General features: G+C 35.2%; 38 non-coding genes across 38 annotated transcripts; all 38 read left to right on the forward strand.

Annotated features, from left to right (window-relative positions):
• The first annotated feature begins 88 nt into the window (after nt 1-88).
• Nucleotides 89-161, forward strand: TRNAN-AUU (transfer RNA asparagine (anticodon AUU)). Its single transcript has one exon. It is a non-coding gene; the product is annotated as a tRNA-Asn (tRNA).
• Nucleotides 162-500: 339 nt separating this feature from the next.
• On the forward strand, nt 501-573 carry TRNAT-AGU (transfer RNA threonine (anticodon AGU)). Its single transcript has one exon. It is a non-coding gene; the product is annotated as a tRNA-Thr (tRNA).
• Nucleotides 574-1,217: 644 nt separating this feature from the next.
• Nucleotides 1,218-1,290, forward strand: TRNAT-AGU (transfer RNA threonine (anticodon AGU)). Its single transcript has one exon. It is a non-coding gene; the product is annotated as a tRNA-Thr (tRNA).
• Nucleotides 1,291-1,423: 133 nt separating this feature from the next.
• Nucleotides 1,424-1,496, forward strand: TRNAT-AGU (transfer RNA threonine (anticodon AGU)). Its single transcript has one exon. It is a non-coding gene; the product is annotated as a tRNA-Thr (tRNA).
• Nucleotides 1,497-1,629: 133 nt separating this feature from the next.
• On the forward strand, nt 1,630-1,702 carry TRNAN-AUU (transfer RNA asparagine (anticodon AUU)). The gene has a single exon. It is a non-coding gene; the product is annotated as a tRNA-Asn (tRNA).
• A 339-nt stretch (nt 1,703-2,041) lies between these two features.
• TRNAT-AGU (transfer RNA threonine (anticodon AGU)) lies at nt 2,042-2,114 on the forward strand. The gene has a single exon. It is a non-coding gene; the product is annotated as a tRNA-Thr (tRNA).
• Nucleotides 2,115-2,758: 644 nt separating this feature from the next.
• Nucleotides 2,759-2,831, forward strand: TRNAT-AGU (transfer RNA threonine (anticodon AGU)). The gene has a single exon. It is a non-coding gene; the product is annotated as a tRNA-Thr (tRNA).
• A 133-nt stretch (nt 2,832-2,964) lies between these two features.
• Nucleotides 2,965-3,037, forward strand: TRNAT-AGU (transfer RNA threonine (anticodon AGU)). Its single transcript has one exon. It is a non-coding gene; the product is annotated as a tRNA-Thr (tRNA).
• A 133-nt stretch (nt 3,038-3,170) lies between these two features.
• TRNAT-AGU (transfer RNA threonine (anticodon AGU)) lies at nt 3,171-3,243 on the forward strand. Its single transcript has one exon. It is a non-coding gene; the product is annotated as a tRNA-Thr (tRNA).
• Nucleotides 3,244-3,648: 405 nt separating this feature from the next.
• TRNAT-AGU (transfer RNA threonine (anticodon AGU)) lies at nt 3,649-3,721 on the forward strand. The gene has a single exon. It is a non-coding gene; the product is annotated as a tRNA-Thr (tRNA).
• Nucleotides 3,722-3,854: 133 nt separating this feature from the next.
• TRNAT-AGU (transfer RNA threonine (anticodon AGU)) lies at nt 3,855-3,927 on the forward strand. Its single transcript has one exon. It is a non-coding gene; the product is annotated as a tRNA-Thr (tRNA).
• A 133-nt stretch (nt 3,928-4,060) lies between these two features.
• Nucleotides 4,061-4,133, forward strand: TRNAT-AGU (transfer RNA threonine (anticodon AGU)). Its single transcript has one exon. It is a non-coding gene; the product is annotated as a tRNA-Thr (tRNA).
• A 405-nt stretch (nt 4,134-4,538) lies between these two features.
• On the forward strand, nt 4,539-4,611 carry TRNAT-AGU (transfer RNA threonine (anticodon AGU)). The gene has a single exon. It is a non-coding gene; the product is annotated as a tRNA-Thr (tRNA).
• A 166-nt stretch (nt 4,612-4,777) lies between these two features.
• Nucleotides 4,778-4,850, forward strand: TRNAT-AGU (transfer RNA threonine (anticodon AGU)). Its single transcript has one exon. It is a non-coding gene; the product is annotated as a tRNA-Thr (tRNA).
• A 133-nt stretch (nt 4,851-4,983) lies between these two features.
• On the forward strand, nt 4,984-5,056 carry TRNAT-AGU (transfer RNA threonine (anticodon AGU)). The gene has a single exon. It is a non-coding gene; the product is annotated as a tRNA-Thr (tRNA).
• A 404-nt stretch (nt 5,057-5,460) lies between these two features.
• TRNAT-AGU (transfer RNA threonine (anticodon AGU)) lies at nt 5,461-5,533 on the forward strand. The gene has a single exon. It is a non-coding gene; the product is annotated as a tRNA-Thr (tRNA).
• Nucleotides 5,534-5,699: 166 nt separating this feature from the next.
• TRNAT-AGU (transfer RNA threonine (anticodon AGU)) lies at nt 5,700-5,772 on the forward strand. Its single transcript has one exon. It is a non-coding gene; the product is annotated as a tRNA-Thr (tRNA).
• A 133-nt stretch (nt 5,773-5,905) lies between these two features.
• On the forward strand, nt 5,906-5,978 carry TRNAT-AGU (transfer RNA threonine (anticodon AGU)). The gene has a single exon. It is a non-coding gene; the product is annotated as a tRNA-Thr (tRNA).
• An 883-nt stretch (nt 5,979-6,861) lies between these two features.
• Nucleotides 6,862-6,934, forward strand: TRNAT-AGU (transfer RNA threonine (anticodon AGU)). Its single transcript has one exon. It is a non-coding gene; the product is annotated as a tRNA-Thr (tRNA).
• Nucleotides 6,935-7,273: 339 nt separating this feature from the next.
• TRNAT-AGU (transfer RNA threonine (anticodon AGU)) lies at nt 7,274-7,346 on the forward strand. The gene has a single exon. It is a non-coding gene; the product is annotated as a tRNA-Thr (tRNA).
• A 373-nt stretch (nt 7,347-7,719) lies between these two features.
• Nucleotides 7,720-7,792, forward strand: TRNAT-AGU (transfer RNA threonine (anticodon AGU)). The gene has a single exon. It is a non-coding gene; the product is annotated as a tRNA-Thr (tRNA).
• A 133-nt stretch (nt 7,793-7,925) lies between these two features.
• On the forward strand, nt 7,926-7,998 carry TRNAN-AUU (transfer RNA asparagine (anticodon AUU)). The gene has a single exon. It is a non-coding gene; the product is annotated as a tRNA-Asn (tRNA).
• Nucleotides 7,999-8,131: 133 nt separating this feature from the next.
• Nucleotides 8,132-8,204, forward strand: TRNAT-AGU (transfer RNA threonine (anticodon AGU)). Its single transcript has one exon. It is a non-coding gene; the product is annotated as a tRNA-Thr (tRNA).
• Nucleotides 8,205-8,337: 133 nt separating this feature from the next.
• Nucleotides 8,338-8,410, forward strand: TRNAT-AGU (transfer RNA threonine (anticodon AGU)). The gene has a single exon. It is a non-coding gene; the product is annotated as a tRNA-Thr (tRNA).
• A 1,296-nt stretch (nt 8,411-9,706) lies between these two features.
• On the forward strand, nt 9,707-9,779 carry TRNAT-AGU (transfer RNA threonine (anticodon AGU)). The gene has a single exon. It is a non-coding gene; the product is annotated as a tRNA-Thr (tRNA).
• Nucleotides 9,780-10,152: 373 nt separating this feature from the next.
• On the forward strand, nt 10,153-10,225 carry TRNAT-AGU (transfer RNA threonine (anticodon AGU)). The gene has a single exon. It is a non-coding gene; the product is annotated as a tRNA-Thr (tRNA).
• A 133-nt stretch (nt 10,226-10,358) lies between these two features.
• Nucleotides 10,359-10,431, forward strand: TRNAN-AUU (transfer RNA asparagine (anticodon AUU)). The gene has a single exon. It is a non-coding gene; the product is annotated as a tRNA-Asn (tRNA).
• A 133-nt stretch (nt 10,432-10,564) lies between these two features.
• On the forward strand, nt 10,565-10,637 carry TRNAT-AGU (transfer RNA threonine (anticodon AGU)). Its single transcript has one exon. It is a non-coding gene; the product is annotated as a tRNA-Thr (tRNA).
• A 133-nt stretch (nt 10,638-10,770) lies between these two features.
• On the forward strand, nt 10,771-10,843 carry TRNAT-AGU (transfer RNA threonine (anticodon AGU)). The gene has a single exon. It is a non-coding gene; the product is annotated as a tRNA-Thr (tRNA).
• Nucleotides 10,844-12,139: 1,296 nt separating this feature from the next.
• Nucleotides 12,140-12,212, forward strand: TRNAT-AGU (transfer RNA threonine (anticodon AGU)). Its single transcript has one exon. It is a non-coding gene; the product is annotated as a tRNA-Thr (tRNA).
• An 817-nt stretch (nt 12,213-13,029) lies between these two features.
• TRNAT-AGU (transfer RNA threonine (anticodon AGU)) lies at nt 13,030-13,102 on the forward strand. The gene has a single exon. It is a non-coding gene; the product is annotated as a tRNA-Thr (tRNA).
• A 578-nt stretch (nt 13,103-13,680) lies between these two features.
• On the forward strand, nt 13,681-13,753 carry TRNAT-UGU (transfer RNA threonine (anticodon UGU)). The gene has a single exon. It is a non-coding gene; the product is annotated as a tRNA-Thr (tRNA).
• Nucleotides 13,754-14,777: 1,024 nt separating this feature from the next.
• On the forward strand, nt 14,778-14,850 carry TRNAT-UGU (transfer RNA threonine (anticodon UGU)). The gene has a single exon. It is a non-coding gene; the product is annotated as a tRNA-Thr (tRNA).
• Nucleotides 14,851-14,983: 133 nt separating this feature from the next.
• TRNAT-UGU (transfer RNA threonine (anticodon UGU)) lies at nt 14,984-15,056 on the forward strand. The gene has a single exon. It is a non-coding gene; the product is annotated as a tRNA-Thr (tRNA).
• Nucleotides 15,057-16,080: 1,024 nt separating this feature from the next.
• On the forward strand, nt 16,081-16,153 carry TRNAT-UGU (transfer RNA threonine (anticodon UGU)). The gene has a single exon. It is a non-coding gene; the product is annotated as a tRNA-Thr (tRNA).
• A 339-nt stretch (nt 16,154-16,492) lies between these two features.
• On the forward strand, nt 16,493-16,565 carry TRNAT-UGU (transfer RNA threonine (anticodon UGU)). The gene has a single exon. It is a non-coding gene; the product is annotated as a tRNA-Thr (tRNA).
• Nucleotides 16,566-16,731: 166 nt separating this feature from the next.
• On the forward strand, nt 16,732-16,804 carry TRNAT-AGU (transfer RNA threonine (anticodon AGU)). Its single transcript has one exon. It is a non-coding gene; the product is annotated as a tRNA-Thr (tRNA).
• A 339-nt stretch (nt 16,805-17,143) lies between these two features.
• TRNAT-CGU (transfer RNA threonine (anticodon CGU)) lies at nt 17,144-17,216 on the forward strand. The gene has a single exon. It is a non-coding gene; the product is annotated as a tRNA-Thr (tRNA).
• The last annotated feature ends 298 nt before the right edge of the window (nt 17,217-17,514 follow it).

Below are 17,514 nucleotides of genomic sequence, written 5' to 3' on the forward strand. Positions count from 1 at the left end.
AAAAATTAAAACAATAGGGTAAAAATTCCGATGAGTTAATTTAATTAAATTGCTGGAATATTCAGCATTCATGTCGCTTCAAAGCAAGGGCTCCGTGGCTTAGTGGTTAAAGCGCCTGTCTATTAAACAGGAGATCATGAGTTCGAGTCTCGTCGGAGCCTCGCTGTTATGTTACTTGAACTAGATTTCGTAGCTATACAATTTTGAAAAATTAAAATAATAGGGCAAAAGTTCCCATGAGATAATTTAGTTAATTTACTGAAATATTCTGCATTCATATTGCTTCAAAGCAAGGGCTCCGTGGCTTAGTGGTTAAAGCGCCAGTCTTGTAAACAGGAGATCATGTGTTCGATTCTCGTCGGAGCCTTGCTGTTATATTACTTGACCTAGATTTCGTAGCTATTAAATTTTGAAAAATTAAAACAATAGGGTAAAAATTCCGAGGAGTTAATTTAGTTAAATTACTGGAATATTCAGCATTCATGTCGCTTCAAAGCAAGGGCTCCGTGGCTTAGTGGTTAAAGCGCCTGTCTAGTAAACAGGAGATCATGAGTTCGATTCTCGTCGGAGCCTCGCTGTTATGTTGATTGAACTAGATTTCGTAGCTATTAAATTTTGAAAAATTAAAAATAATAGTTGATTTAGATATGCATATATGCAAACAATAGTGTAAAAGTTACGTTGAGATAATTTAGTTAATTTACTGAAATATTCTGCATTCATATCGCTTCAAAGCAAGGGCTCCGTGGCTTGGTGGTTAAAGCGAAAGTCTTGTAAACAGGAGATCATGTGTTCGATTCTCGTCGGAGCCTTGCTGTTATATTACTTGAACTAGATTTCGAAGCTATTAAATTTTGAAAAATTAGAAATTATAGTTGATTTAGATATGCATATATGCAAACAATAGTGTAAAAGTTCCCATGAGATAATTTAGTTAATTTACTGAAATATTCAGCATTCATATCGCTTCAAACCAAGGGCTCCGTGGCTTAGTGGTTAAAGCGCCAGTCTTGTAAACAGGAGATCATGTGTTCGATTCTCGTCGGATCCTTGCTGTTATATTACTTGAACTAGATTTCGAAGCTATTAAATTTTGAAAAATTAAAAATAATAGTTGATTTAGATATGCATATATGCCAACAATAGTGTAAAAGTTCCCATGAGATAATTTAGTAAATTTACTGAAATATTCAGCATTCATATCGCTTCAAAGTAAGGGCTCCGTGGCTTAGTGGTTAAAGCGCCTGTCTAGTAAACAGGAGATCATGAGTTCGATTCTCGTCGGAGCCTTGCTGTTATGTTACTTGACCTAGATTTCGTAGCTATTAAATTTTGAAAAATTAAAACAATAGGGTAAAAACTCCGATGAGTTAATTTAGTTAAATTACTGGAATATTCAGCATTCATGTCGCTTCAAAGCAAGGGCTCCGTGGCTTAGTGGTTAAAGCGCCTGTCTAGTAAACAGGAGATCATGAGTTCGATTCTCGTCGGAGCCTTGCTGTTATGTTACTTGACCTAGATTTCGTAGCTATTAAATTTTGAAAAATTAAAACAATAGGGTAAAAATTCCGATGAGTTAATTTAATTAAATTGCTGGAATATTCAGCATTCATGTCGCTTCAAAGCAAGGGCTCCGTGGCTTAGTGGTTAAAGCGCCTGTCTATTAAACAGGAGATCATGAGTTCGAGTCTCGTCGGAGCCTCGCTGTTATGTTACTTGAACTAGATTTCGTAGCTATACAATTTTGAAAAATTAAAATAATAGGGCAAAAGTTCCCATGAGATAATTTAGTTAATTTACTGAAATATTCTGCATTCATATTGCTTCAAAGCAAGGGCTCCGTGGCTTAGTGGTTAAAGCGCCAGTCTTGTAAACAGGAGATCATGTGTTCGATTCTCGTCGGAGCCTTGCTGTTATATTACTTGACCTAGATTTCGTAGCTATTAAATTTTGAAAAATTAAAACAATAGGGTAAAAATTCCGAGGAGTTAATTTAGTTAAATTACTGGAATATTCAGCATTCATGTCGCTTCAAAGCAAGGGCTCCGTGGCTTAGTGGTTAAAGCGCCTGTCTAGTAAACAGGAGATCATGAGTTCGATTCTCGTCGGAGCCTCGCTGTTATGTTGATTGAACTAGATTTCGTAGCTATTAAATTTTGAAAAATTAAAAATAATAGTTGATTTAGATATGCATATATGCAAACAATAGTGTAAAAGTTACGTTGAGATAATTTAGTTAATTTACTGAAATATTCTGCATTCATATCGCTTCAAAGCAAGGGCTCCGTGGCTTGGTGGTTAAAGCGAAAGTCTTGTAAACAGGAGATCATGTGTTCGATTCTCGTCGGAGCCTTGCTGTTATATTACTTGAACTAGATTTCGAAGCTATTAAATTTTGAAAAATTAGAAATTATAGTTGATTTAGATATGCATATATGCAAACAATAGTGTAAAAGTTCCCATGAGATAATTTAGTTAATTTACTGAAATATTCAGCATTCATATCGCTTCAAACCAAGGGCTCCGTGGCTTAGTGGTTAAAGCGCCAGTCTTGTAAACAGGAGATCATGTGTTCGATTCTCGTCGGATCCTTGCTGTTATATTACTTGAACTAGATTTCGAAGCTATTAAATTTTGAAAAATTAAAAATAATAGTTGATTTAGATATGCATATATGCCAACAATAGTGTAAAAGTTCCCATGAGATAATTTAGTAAATTTACTGAAATATTCAGCATTCATATCGCTTCAAAGTAAGGGCTCCGTGGCTTAGTGGTTAAAGCGCCTGTCTAGTAAACAGGAGATCATGAGTTCGATTCTCGTCGGAGCCTTGCTGTTATGTTACTTGACCTAGATTTCGTAGCTATTAAATTTTGAAAAATTAAAACAATAGGGTAAAAACTCCGATGAGTTAATTTAGTTAAATTACTGGAATATTCAGCATTCATGTCGCTTCAAAGCAAGGGCTCCGTGGCTTAGTGGTTAAAGCGCCTGTCTAGTAAACAGGAGATCATGAGTTCGATTCTCGTCGGAGCCTTGCTGTTATGTTACTTGACCTAGATTTCGTAGCTATTAAATTTTGAAAAATTAAAACAATAGGGTAAAAACTCCGATGAGTTAATTTAGTTAAATTACTGGAATATTCAGCATTCATGTCGCTTCAAAGCAAGGGCTCCGTGGCTTAGTGGTTAAAGCGCCTGTCTAGTAAACAGGAGATCATGAGTTCGATTCTCGTCGGAGCCTCGCTGTTATGTTGATTGAACTAGATTTCGTAGCTATTAAATTTTGAAAAATTAAAAATAATAGTTGATTTAGATATGCATATATGCAAACAATAGTGTAAAAGTTACGTTGAGATAATTTAGTTAAATTACTGAAATATTCTGCATTCATATCGCTTCAAAGCAAGGGCTCCGTGGTTTGGTGGTTAAAGCGAAAGTCTTGTAAACAGGAGATCATGTGTTCGATTCTCGTCGGATCCTTGCTGTTATATTACTTGAACTAGATTTCGAAGCTATTAAATTTTGAAAAATTAAAAATAATAGTTGATTTAGATATGCATATATGCCAACAATAGTGTAAAAGTTCCCATGAGATAATTTAGTAAATTTACTGAAATATTCAGCATTCATATCGCTTCAAAGTAAGGGCTCCGTGGCTTAGTGGTTAAAGCGCCTGTCTAGTAAACAGGAGATCATGAGTTCGATTCTCGTCGGAGCCTTGCTGTTATGTTACTTGACCTAGATTTCCTAGCTATTAAATTTTGAAAAATTAAAACAATAGGGTAAAAACTCCGATGAGTTAATTTAGTTAAATTACTGGAATATTCAGCATTCATGTCGCTTCAAAGCAAGGGCTCCGTGGCTTAGTGGTTAAAGCGCCTGTCTAGTAAACAGGAGATCATGAGTTCGATTCTCGTCGGAGCCTTGCTGTTATGTTACTTGACCTAGATTTCGTAGCTATTAAATTTTGAAAAATTAAAACAATAGGGTAAAAACTCCGATGAGTTAATTTAGTTAAATTACTGGAATATTCAGCATTCATGTCGCTTCAAAGCAAGGGCTCCGTGGCTTAGTGGTTAAAGCGCCTGTCTAGTAAACAGGAGATCATGAGTTCGATTCTCGTCGGAGCCTCGCTGTTATGTTGATTGAACTAGATTTCGTAGCTATTAAATTTTGAAAAATTAAAAATAATAGTTGATTTAGATATGCATATATGCAAACAATAGTGTAAAAGTTACGTTGAGATAATTTAGTTAATTTACTGAAATATTCTGCATTCATATCGCTTCAAAGCAAGGGCTCCGTGGTTTGGTGGTTAAAGCGAAAGTCTTGTAAACAGGAGATCATGTGTTCGATTCTCGTCGGAGCCTTGATGTTATATTACTTGAACTAGATTTCGAAGCTATTAAATTTTGAAAAATTAGAAATTATAGTTGATTTAGATATGCATATATGCAAACAATAGTGTAAAAGTTCCCATGAGATAATTTAGTTAATTTACTGAAATATTCAGCATTCATATCGCTTCAAAGCAAGGGCTCCGTGGCTTAGTGGTTAAAGCGCCTGTCTAGTAAACAGGAGATCATGAGTTCGATTCTCGTCGGAGCCTTGCTGTTGTGTTACTTGACCTAGATTTCGTAGCTATTAAATTTTGAAAAATTGAAAATAATAGTTGATTTAGATATGCATATATGCCAACAATAGTGTAAAAGTTCCCATGAGATAATTTAGTAAATTTACTGAAATATTCAGCATTCATATCGCTTCAAAGTAAGGGCTCCGTGGCTTAGTGGTTAAAGCGCCTGTCTAGTAAACAGGAGATCATGAGTTCGATTCTCGTCGGAGCCTTGCTGTTATGTTACTTGACCTAGATTTCGTAGCTATTAAATTTTGAAAAATTAAAACAATAGGGTAAAAACTCCGATGAGTTAATTTAGTTAAATTACTGGAATATTCAGCATTCATGTCGCTTCAAAGCAAGGGCTCCGTGGCTTAGTGGTTAAAGCGCCTGTCTAGTAAACAGGAGATCATGAGTTCGATTCTCGTCGGAGCCTCGCTGTTATGTTGATTGAACTAGATTTCGTAGCTATTAAATTTTGAAAAATTAAAAATAATAGTTGATTTAGATATGCATATATGCAAACAATAGTGTAAAAGTTACGTTGAGATAATTTAGTTAATTTACTGAAATATTCTGCATTCATATCGCTTCAAAGCAAGGGCTCCGTGGTTTGGTGGTTAAAGCGAAAGTCTTGTAAACAGGAGATCATGTGTTCGATTCTCGTCGGAGCCTTGCTGTTATATTACTTGAACTAGATTTCGAAGCTATTAAATTTTGAAAATTAGAAATTATAGTTGATTTAGATATGCATATATGCAAACAATAGTGTAAAAGCTCCCATGAGATAATTTAGTTAATTTACTGAAATATTCAGCATTCATATCGCTTCAAAGCAAGGGCTCCGTGGCTTAGTGGTTAAAGCGCCTGTCTAGTAAACAGGAGATCATGAGTTCGATTCTCGTCGGAGCCTTGCTGTTGTGTTACTTGACCTAGATTTCGTAGCTATTAAATTTTGAAAAATTGAAAATAATAGTTGATTTAGATATGCATATATGCCAACAATAGTGTAAAAGTTCCCATGAGATAATTTAGTAAATTTACTGAAATATTCAGCATTCATATCGCTTCAAAGTAAGGGCTCCGTGGCTTAGTGGTTAAAGCGCCTGTCTAGTAAACAGGAGATCATGAGTTCGATTCTCGTCGGAGCCTTGCTGTTATGTTACTTGACCTAGATTTCGTAGCTATTAAATTTTGAAAAATTAAAACAATAGGGTAAAAACTCCGATGAGTTAATTTAGTTAAATTACTGGAATATTCAGCATTCATGTCGCTTCAAAGCAAGGGCTCCGTGGCTTAGTGGTTAAAGCGCCTGTCTAGTAAACAGGAGATCATGAGTTCGATTCTCGTCGGAGCCTCGCTGTTATGTTGATTGAACTAGATTTCGTAGCTATTAAATTTTGAAAAATTAAAAATAATAGTTGATTTAGATATGCATATATGCAAACAATAGTGTAAAAGTTACGTTGAGATAATTTAGTTAATTTACTGAAATATTCTGCATTCATATCGCTTCAAAGCAAGGGCTCCGTGGCTTGGTGGTTAAAGCGAAAGTCTTGTAAACAGGAGATCATGTGTTCGATTCTCGTCGGAGCCTTGCTGTTATATTACTTGAACTAGATTTCGAAGCTATTAAATTTTGAAAAATTAGAAATTATAGTTGATTTAGATATGCATATATGCAAACAATAGTGTAAAAGTTCCCATGAGATAATTTAGTTAATTTACTGAAATATTCAGCATTCATATCGCTTCAAACCAAGGGCTCCGTGGCTTAGTGGTTAAAGCGCCAGTCTTGTAAACAGGAGATCATGTGTTCGATTCTCGTCGGATCCTTGCTGTTATATTACTTGAACTAGATTTCGAAGCTATTAAATTTTGAAAAATTAAAAATAATAGTTGATTTAGATATGCATATATGCAAACAATAGTGTAAAAGTTCCCATGAGATAATTTAGTTAATTTACTGAAATATTCAGCATTCATATCGCTTCAAAGCAAGGGCTCCGTGGCTTAGTGGTTAAAGCGAAAGTCTTGAAAACAGGAGATCATGTGTTCGATTCTCGTCGGAGCCTTGCTGTTATATTACTTGAACTAGATTTCGAAGCTATTAAATTTTGAAAAATTAGAAATTATAGTTGATTTAGATATGCATATAGGCAAACAATAGTGTAAAAGTTCCCATGAGATAATTTAGTTAATTTACTGAAATATTCAGCATTCATATCGCTTCAAAGCAAGGGCTCCGTGGCTTAGTGGTTAAAGCGCCTGTCTAGTAAACAGGAGATCATGAGTTCGATTCTCGTCGGAGCCTTGCTGTTATGTTACTTGACCTAGATTTCGTAGCTATTAAATTTTGAAAAATTAAAACAATAGGGTAAAAATTCCGATGAGTTAATTTAATTAAATTACTGGAATATTCAGCATTCATGTCGCTTCAAAGCAAGGGCTCCGTGGCTTAGTGGTTAAAGCGCCAGTCTTGTAAACAGGAGATCATGTGTTCGATTCTCGTCGGAGCCTTGCTGTTATATTACTTGACCTAGATTTCGTAGCTATTAAATTTTGAAAAATTAAAACAATAGGGTAAAAATTCCGAGGAGTTAATTTAGTTAAATTACTGGAATATTCAGTGTTCATGTCGCTTCATAGCAAGGGCTCCGTGGCTTAGTGGTTAAAGCGCCTGTCTAGTAAACAGGAGATCTTGAGTTCGATCCTCGTCGGAGCCTTGCTGTTATGTTACTTGACCTAGATTTCGTAGCTATTAAATTTTGAAAAAATTAAAACAATAGGGTAAAAACTCCGATGAGTTAATTTAGTTAAATTACTGGAATATTCAGCATTCATGTCGCTTCAAAGCAAGGGCTCCGTGGCTTAGTGGTTAAAGCGAAAGTCTTGTAAACAGGAGATCATGTGTTCGATTCTCGTCGGAGCCTTGCTGTTATATTACTTGAACTAGATTTCGAAGCTATTAAATTTTGAAAAATTAGAAATTATAGTTGATTTAGATATGCATATATGCAAACAATAGTGTAAAAGTTCCCATGAGATAATTTAGTTAATTTACTGAAATATTCAGCATTCATATCGCTTCAAAGCAAGGGCTCCGTGGCTTAGTGGTTAAAGCGCCTGTCTAGTAAACAGGAGATCATGAGTTCGATTCTCGTCGGAGCCTTGCTGTTATGTTACTTGACCTAGATTTCGTAGCTATTAATTTCTGAAAAATTAAAACAATAGGGTAAAAATTCCGATGAGTTAATTTAATTAAATTACTGGAATATTCAGCATTCATGTCGCTTCAAAGCAAGGGCTCCGTGGCTTAGTGGTTAAAGCGCCTGTCTATTAAACAGGAGATCATGAGTTCGAGTCCCGTCGGAGCCTCGCTGTTATGTTACTTGAACTAGATTTCGTAGCTATACAATTTTGAAAAATTAAAATAATAGGGCAAAAGTTCCCATGAGATAATTTAGTTAATTTACTGAAATATTTAGCATTCATATCGCTTCAAAGCAAGGGCTCCGTGGCTTAGTGGTTAAAGCGCCTGTCTAGTAAACAGGAGATCATGAGTTCGATTCTCGTCGGAGCCTTGCTGTTATGTTGCTTGACCTAGATTTCGTAGCTATTAAATTTTGAAAAATTGAAACAATAGGGTAAAAATTCCGATGAGTTAATTTAGTTAAATTACTGGAATATTCAGCATTCATGTCGCTTCAAAGCAAGGGCTCCGTGGCTTAGTGGTTAAAGCGCCTGTCTAGTAAACAGGAGATCATGAGTTCGATTCTCGTCGGAGCCTCGCTGTTATGTTGATTGAACTAGATTTCGTAGCTATTAAATTTTGAAAAATTAAAAATAATAGTTGATTTAGATATGCATATATGCAAACAATAGTGTAAAAGTTACGTTGAGATAAATTAGTTAATTTACTGAAATATTCTGCATTCATATCGCTTCAAAGCAAGGGCTCCGTGGCTTAGTGGTTAAAGCGAAAGTCTTGTAAACAGGAGATCATGTGTTCGATTCTCGTCGGAGCCTTGCTGTTATATTACTTGAACTAGATTTCGAAGCTATTAAATTTTGAAAAATTAAAAAATAATACTTGATTTAGATATGCATATAAGCAAACAATAGTGTAAAAGTTCCGATGTGATAATTTAGTTAATTTACTGAAATATTCAGCATTCATATCGCTTCAAAGCAAGGGCTCCGTGGCTTAGTGGTTAATTCGCCTGTCTAGTAAACAGGAGATCATGAGTTCGATTCTCGTGGAAGCCTGGTTGTTATGTTACTTGACCTAGATTTCGTAGCTATTAAATTTTGAAAAATTAAAACAATAGGGTAAAAATTCCGATGAGTTAATTTAGTTAAATTACTGGAATATTCAGCATTCATGTCGCTTCAAAGCAAGGGCTCCGTGGCTTAGTGGTTAAAGTGCCTGTCTAGTAAACAGGAGATCATGAGTTCTATTCTCGTCGGAGCCTCGCTGTTATGTTGATTGAACTAGATTTCGTAGCTATATAATTTTGAAAAATTAAAATAATAGGGCAAAAGTTCCGATGAGTTAATTTAGTTAATTTACTGAAATATTCTGCATTCATATCGCTTCAAAGCAGGGGCTCCGTGGCTTAGTGGTTAAAGCGGCTGTCTTGTAAACAGGAGATCATGTGTTCGATTCTCGTCGGAGCCTCCCTGTTATATTACTTGAACTAGATTTCGTAGCTATTAAATTTTGAAAAATTAAAAATAATAGTTGATTTAGATATGCATATATGTAAACAATAGTGTAAAAGTTACGTTGAGATAATTTAGTTAATTTACTGAAATATTCTGCATTCATATCGCTTCAAAGCAAGGGCTCCGTGGCTTAGTGGTTAAAGCGAAAGTCTTGTAAACAGGAGATCATGTGTTCGATTCTCGTCGGAGCCTTGCTGTTATATTACTTGAACTAGATTTCGAAGCTATTAAATTTTGAAAAATTAGAAATTATAGTTGATTTAGATATGCATATATGCAAACAATAGTGTAAAAGTTCTCATGAGATAATTTAGTTAATTTACTGATATATTCAGCATTCATATCGCTTCAAAGCAAGGGCTCCGTGGCTTAGTGGTTAAAGCGCCTGTCTAGTAAACAGGAGATCATGAGTTCGATTCTCGTCGGAGCCTTGCTGTTATGTTACTTGACCTAGATTTCGTAGCTATTAAATTTTGAAAAAATTAAAACAATAGGGTAAAAACTCCGATGAGTTAATTTAGTTAAATTACTGGAATATTCAGCATTCATGTCGCTTCAAAGCAAGGGCTCCGTGGCTTAGTGGTTAAAGCGAAAGTCTTGTAAACAGGAGATCATGTGTTCGATTCTCGTCGGAGCCTTGCTGTTATATTACTTGAACTAGATTTCGAAGCTATTAAATTTTGAAAAATTAGAAATTATAGTTGATTTAGATATGCATATATGCAAACAATAGTGTAAAAGTTCCCATGAGATAATTTAGTTAATTTACTGAAATATTCAGCATTCATATCGCTTCAAAGCAAGGGCTCCGTGGCTTAGTGGTTAAAGCGCCTGTCTAGTAAACAGGAGATCATGAGTTCGATTCTCGTCGGAGCCTTGCTGTTATGTTACTTGACCTAGATTTCGTAGCTATTAATTTCTGAAAAATTAAAACAATAGGGTAAAAATTCCGATGAGTTAATTTAATTAAATTACTGGAATATTCAGCATTCATGTCGCTTCAAAGCAAGGGCTCCGTGGCTTAGTGGTTAAAGCGCCTGTCTATTAAACAGGAGATCATGAGTTCGAGTCCCGTCGGAGCCTCGCTGTTATGTTACTTGAACTAGATTTCGTAGCTATACAATTTTGAAAAATTAAAATAATAGGGCAAAAGTTCCCATGAGATAATTTAGTTAATTTACTGAAATATTTAGCATTCATATCGCTTCAAAGCAAGGGCTCCGTGGCTTAGTGGTTAAAGCGCCTGTCTAGTAAACAGGAGATCATGAGTTCGATTCTCGTCGGAGCCTTGCTGTTATGTTGCTTGACCTAGATTTCGTAGCTATTAAATTTTGAAAAATTGAAACAATAGGGTAAAAATTCCGATGAGTTAATTTAGTTAAATTACTGGAATATTCAGCATTCATGTCGCTTCAAAGCAAGGGCTCCGTGGCTTAGTGGTTAAAGCGCCTGTCTAGTAAACAGGAGATCATGAGTTCGATTCTCGTCGGAGCCTCGCTGTTATGTTGATTGAACTAGATTTCGTAGCTATTAAATTTTGAAAAATTAAAAATAATAGTTGATTTAGATATGCATATATGCAAACAATAGTGTAAAAGTTACGTTGAGATAAATTAGTTAATTTACTGAAATATTCTGCATTCATATCGCTTCAAAGCAAGGGCTCCGTGGCTTAGTGGTTAAAGCGAAAGTCTTGTAAACAGGAGATCATGTGTTCGATTCTCGTCGGAGCCTTGCTGTTATATTACTTGAACTAGATTTCGAAGCTATTAAATTTTGAAAAATTAAAAAATAATACTTGATTTAGATATGCATATAAGCAAACAATAGTGTAAAAGTTCCGATGTGATAATTTAGTTAATTTACTGAAATATTCAGCATTCATACCGCTTCAAAGCAAGGGCTCCGTGGCTTAGTGGTTAATTCGCCTGTCTAGTAAACAGGAGATCATGAGTTCGATTCTCGTGGAAGCCTGGTTGTTATGTTACTTGACCTAGATTTCGTAGCTATTAAATTTTGAAAAATTAAAACAATAGGGTAAAAATTCCGATGAGTTAATTTAGTTAAATTACTGGAATATTCAGCATTCATGTCGCTTCAAAGCAAGGGCTCCGTGGCTTAGTGGTTAAAGTGCCTGTCTAGTAAACAGGAGATCATGAGTTCTATTCTCGTCGGAGCCTCGCTGTTATGTTGATTGAACTAGATTTCGTAGCTATATAATTTTGAAAAATTAAAATAATAGGGCAAAAGTTCCGATGAGTTAATTTAGTTAATTTACTGAAATATTCTGCATTCATATCGCTTCAAAGCAGGGGCTCCGTGGCTTAGTGGTTAAAGCGGCTGTCTTGTAAACAGGAGATCATGTGTTCGATTCTCGTCGGAGCCTCCCTGTTATATTACTTGAACTAGATTTCGTAGCTATTAAATTTTGAAAAATTAAAAATAATAGTTGATTTAGATATGCATATATGTAAACAATAGTGTAAAAGTTACGTTGAGATAATTTAGTTAATTTACTGAAATATTCTGCATTCATATCGCTTCAAAGCAAGGGCTCCGTGGCTTAGTGGTTAAAGCGAAAGTCTTGTAAACAGGAGATCATGTGTTCGATTCTCGTCGGAGCCTTGCTGTTATATTACTTGAACTAGATTTCGAAGCTATTAAATTTTGAAAAATTAGAAATTATAGTTGATTTAGATATGCATATGTGCAAACAATAGTGTAAAAGTTCTCATGAGATAATTTAGTTAATTTACTGAAATATTCAGCATTCATATCGCTTCAAAGCAAGGGCTCCGTGGCTTAGTGGTTAAAGCGCCTGTCTAGTAAACAGGAGATCATGAGTTCGATTCTCGTCGGAGCCTCGCTGTTATGTTGATTGAACTAGATTTCGTAGCTATATAATTTTGAAAAATTAAAATAATAGGGCAAAAGTTCCGATGAGTTAATTTAGTTAATTTACTGAAATATTCTGCATTCATATCGCTTCAAAGCAGGGGCTCCGTGGCTTAGTGGTTAAAGCGGCTGTCTTGTAAACAGGAGATCATGTGTTCGATTCTCGTCGGAGCCTCCCTGTTATATTACTTGAACTAGATTTCGTAGCTATTAAATTTTGAAAAATTAAAAATAATAGTTGATTTAGATATGCATATATGCAAACAATAGTGTAAAAGTTACGTTGAGATAATTTAGTTAAATTACTGAAATATTCTGCATTCATATCGCTTCAAAGCAAGGGCTCCGTGGCTTAGTGGTTAAAGCGAAAGTCTTGTAAACAGGAGATCATGTGTTCGATTCTCGTCGGAGCCTTGCTGTTGTATTACTTGAACTAGATTTCGAAGCTATTAAATTTTGAAAAATGAAAAATAATAGTTGATTTAGATATGCATATATGCAAACAATAGTGTAAAAGTTACGTTGAGATAATTTAGTTAAATTACTGAAATATTCTGCATTCATATCGCTTCAAAGCAAGGGCTCCGTGGCTTAGTGGTTAATGCGCCTGTCTAGTAAACAGGAGATCATGAGTTCGATTCTCGTGGAAGCCTGGTTGTTATGTTACTTGACCTAAATTTCGTAGCTATTAAATTTTGAAAAATTAAAACAATAGGGTAAAAATTCCGATGAGTTAATTTAGTTAAATTACTGGAATATTCAGCATTCATGTCGCTTCAAAGCAAGGGCTCCGTGGCTTAGTGGTTAAAGCGCCTGTCTAGTAAACAGGAGATCATGAGTTCGATTCTCGTCGGAGCCTCGCTGTTATGTTGATTGAACTAGATTTCGTAGCTATATAATTTTGAAAAATTAAAATAATAGGGCAAAAGTTCCGATGAGTTAATTTAGTTAATTTACTGAAATATTCTGCATTCATATCGCTTCAAAGCTGGGGCTCCGTGGCTTAGTATTTAAAGCGGCTGTCTTGAAAACAGGAGATCATGTGTTCGATTCTCGTCGGAGCCTCCCTGTTATATTACTTGAACTAGATTTCGTAGCTATTAAATTTTGAAAAATTAAAAATAATAGTTGATTTAGATATGCATATATGCAAACAATAGTGTAAAAGTTACGTTGAGATAATTTAGTTAATTTACTGAAATATTCTGCATTCATATCGCTTCAAAGCAAGGGCTCCGTGGCTTAGTGGTTAAAGCGAAAGTCTTGTAAACAGGAGATCATGTGTTCGATTCTCGTCGGAGCCTTGCTGTTATATTACTTGACCTAGATTTCGTAGCTATTAAATTTTGAAAAATTAAAACAATAGGGTAAAAATTCCGAGGAGTTAATTTAGTTAAATTACTGGAATATTCAGTGTTCATGGCGCTTCATAGCAAGGGCTCCGTGGCAAAGTGGTTAAAGCGCCTGTCTTGTAAACAGGAGATCATGAGTTCGATTCTCGTCGGAGCCTCGCTGTTATGTTACTTGAACTAGATTTCGTAGCTATTAAATTTTGAAAAATTAAAACAATAGAGTAAAAATTCCGATGAGTTAATTTAGTTAAATTACTGGAATATTCAGCATTCATGTCGCTTCAAAGCGAGGGCTCCGTGGCTTAGTGATTAAAGCGCCTGTCTAGTAAACAGGAGATCATGAGTTCGATTCTCGTCGAACCCTCGCTGTTATGTTACTTGAACTAGATTTCGTAGCTATATAATTTTGAAAAATTAAAATAATAGGGCAAAAGTTCCCATGAGATAATTTAGTTAATTTACTGAAATATTCTGCATTCATATCGCTTCAAAGCAAGGGCTCCGTGGCTTAGTGGTTAAAGCGAAAGTCTTGTAAACAGGAGATCATGTGTTCGATTCTCGTCGGAGCCTTGCTGTTATATTACTTGAACTAGATTTCGAAGCTATTAAATTTTGAAAAATTAGAAATTATAGTTGATTTAGATATGCATATATGCAAACAATAGTGTAAAAGTTCTCATGAGATAATTTAGTTAATTTACTGAAATATTCTGCATTCATATCGCTTCAAAGCAAGGGCTCCGTGGCTTAGTGGTTAAAGCAAAAGTCTTGTAAACAGGAGATCATGTGTTCGATTCTCGTCGGAGCCTTGCTGTTATATTACTTAAACTAGATTTCGAAGCTATTAAATTTTGAAAAATTAAAAAATAATAGTTGATTTAGATATGCATATAAGCAAACAATAGTGTAAAAGTTCCGATGTGATAATTTAGTTAATTTACTGAAACATTCAGCATTCATATCGCTTCAAAGCAAGGGCTCCCTGGCTTAGTGGTTAATGCGCCTGTCTAGTAAACAGGAGATCATGAGTTCGATTCTCGAGGAAGCCTGGTTGTTATGTTACTTGACCTAAATTTCGTAGCTATTAAATTTTGAAAAATTAAAACAATAGGGTAAAAATTCCGATGAGTTAATTTAGTTAAATTACTGGAATATTCAGCATTCATGTCGCTTCAAAGCAAGGGCTCCGTGGCTTAGTGGTTAAAGCGCCTGTCTTGTAAACAGGAGATCATGTGTTCGATTCTCGTCGGAGCCTAGCTGTTATATTACTTGAACTAGATTTCGAAGCTATTAAATTTTGAAAAATTGAAACAATAGGGTAAAAATTCCGATGAGTTAATTTAGTTAAATTACTGGAATATTCAGTGTTCATGGCGCTTCATAGCAAGGGCTCCGTGGCAAAGTGGTTAAAGCGCCTGTCTTGTAAACAGGAGATCATGAGTTCGATTCTCGTCGGAGCCTCGCTGTTATGTTACTTGAACTAGATTTCGTAGCTATTAAATTTTGAAAAATTAAAACAATAGGGTAAAAATTCCGATGAGTTAATTTAGTTAAATTACTGGAATATTCAGCATTCATGTCGCTTCAAAGCGAGGGCTCCGTGGCTTAGTGATTAAAGCGCCTGTCTAGTAAACAGGAGATCATGAGTTCGATTCTCGTCGAACCCTCGCTGTTATGTTACTTGAACTAGATTTCGTAGCTATATAATTTTGAAAAATTAAAATAATAGGGCAAAAGTTCCCATGAGATAATTTAGTTAATTTACTGAAATATTCTGCATTCATATCGCTTCAAAGCAAGGGCTCCGTGGCTTAGTGGTTAAAGCGAAAGTCTTGTAAACAGGAGATCATGTGTTCGATTCTCGTCGGAGCCTTGCTGTTATATTACTTGAACTAGATTTCGAAGCTATTAAATTTTGAAAAATTAGAAATTATAGTTGGTTTAGATATGCATATATGCAAACAATAGTGTAAAAGTTCTCATGAGATAATTTAGTTAATTTACTGAAATATTCTGCATTCATATCGCTTCAAAGCAAGGGCTCCGTGGCTTAGTGGTTAAAGCAAAAGTCTTGTAAACAGGAGATCATGTGTTCGATTCTCGTCGGAGCCTTGCTGTTATATTACTTGAACTAGATTTCGAAGCTATTAAATTTTGAAAAATTAAAAAAATAATAGTTGATTTAGATATGCATATAAGCAAACAATAGTGTAAAAGTTCCGATGTGATAATTTAGTTAATTTACTGAAACATTCAGCATTCATATCGCTTCAAAGCAAGGGCTCCGTGGCTTAGTGGTTAATGCGCCTGTCTAGTAAACAGGAGATCATGAGTTCGATTCTCGTGGAAGCCTGGTTGTTATGTTACTTGACCTAAATTTCGTATTTATTAAATTTTGAAAAATTGAAACAATAGGGTAAAAATTCCGATGAGTTAATTTAGTTAAATTACTGGAATATTCAGCATTCATGTCGCTTAAAGCAAGAGCTCCGTGGCATAGTGGTTAAAGCGCCTGTCTTGTAAACAGGAGATCATGAGTTCGATTCTCGTCGGAGCCTCGCTGTTATGTTACTTGAACTAGATTTCGTAGCTATTAAATTTTGAAAAATTAAAACAATAGGGTAAAAATTCCGATGAGTTAATTTAGTTAAATTACTGGAATATTCAGCATTCATGTCGCTTCAAAGCGAGGGCTCCGTGGCTTAGTGATTAAAGCGCCTGTCTAGTAAACAGGAGATCATGAGTTCGATTCTCGTCGAAGCCTCGCTGTCATGTTACTTGAACTAGATTTCGTAGCTATATAATTTTGAAAAATTAAAATTATAGGGCAAAAGTTCCCATGAGATAATTTAGTTAATTTACTGAAATATTCTGCATTCATATCGCTTCAAACCAAGGGCTCCGTGGCTTGGAGGTTAAAGCGCCTGTCTTGTAAACAGGAGATCATGAGTTCGATTCTCGTCGGAGCCTCGCTGTTATATTACTTGAACTAGATTTCGAAGCTATTAAATTTTGAAAAATTAAAAATAATAGTTGATTTAGATATGCATATATGCAAACAATAGTGTAAAAGTTCCCATGAGATAATTTAGTTAATTTACTGAAATATTCAGCATTCATATCGCTTCAAAGCAAGGGCTCCGTGGCTTAGTGGTTAAAGCGCCTGTCTAGTAAACAGGAGATCATGAGTTCGATTCTCGTCGGAGCCTCACTGTTATGTTACTTGAACTAGATTTGGTAGCTATTAAATTTTGAAAAATTAAAACAATAGGGTAAAAATTCCGAGGAGTTAATTTAGTTAAATTACTGGAATATTCAGCATTCATGTCGCTTCAAAGCGAGGGCTCCGTGGCTTAGTGATTAAAGCGCCTGTCTAGTAAACAGGAGATCATGAGTTCGATTCTCGTCGAAGCCTCGCTGTTATGCTACTTGAACTAGATTTCGTAGCTATATAATTTTGAAAAATTAAAATAATAGGGCAAAAGTTCCCATGAAATAATTTAGTTAATTTACTGAAATATTCTGCATTCATATCGCTTCAAAGCAAGGGCTCCGTGGCTTAGTGGTTAAAGCGCCTGTCTCGTAAACAGGAGATCATGAGTTCGATTCTCGTCGGAGCCTCGCTGTTATGTTACTTGAACTAGATTTCGTAGCTATATAATTTTGAAAAATTAAAATAATAGGGCAAAAGTTCCCATGAGATAATTTAGTTAATTTACTGAAATATTCTGCATTCATATCGCTGCAAAGCAAGGGCTCCGTGGCTTAGTGGTTAAAGCGCCAGTCTTGTAAACAGGAGATCATGTGTTCGATTCTCGTCGGAGCCTTGCTGTTATATTACTTGAACTAGATTTCGAAGCTATTAAATTTTGAAAAATTAAAAATAATAGTTGATTTAGATATGCATATATGCAAACAA

The sequence above is a fragment of the Phalangium opilio genome, unplaced genomic scaffold, assembly GCF_054372755.1.
Source record: "Phalangium opilio isolate 3A_F unplaced genomic scaffold, DU_Popi_V2 ptg000092l_1, whole genome shotgun sequence".
NCBI lineage: Eukaryota > Metazoa > Arthropoda > Arachnida > Opiliones > Phalangiidae > Phalangium > Phalangium opilio.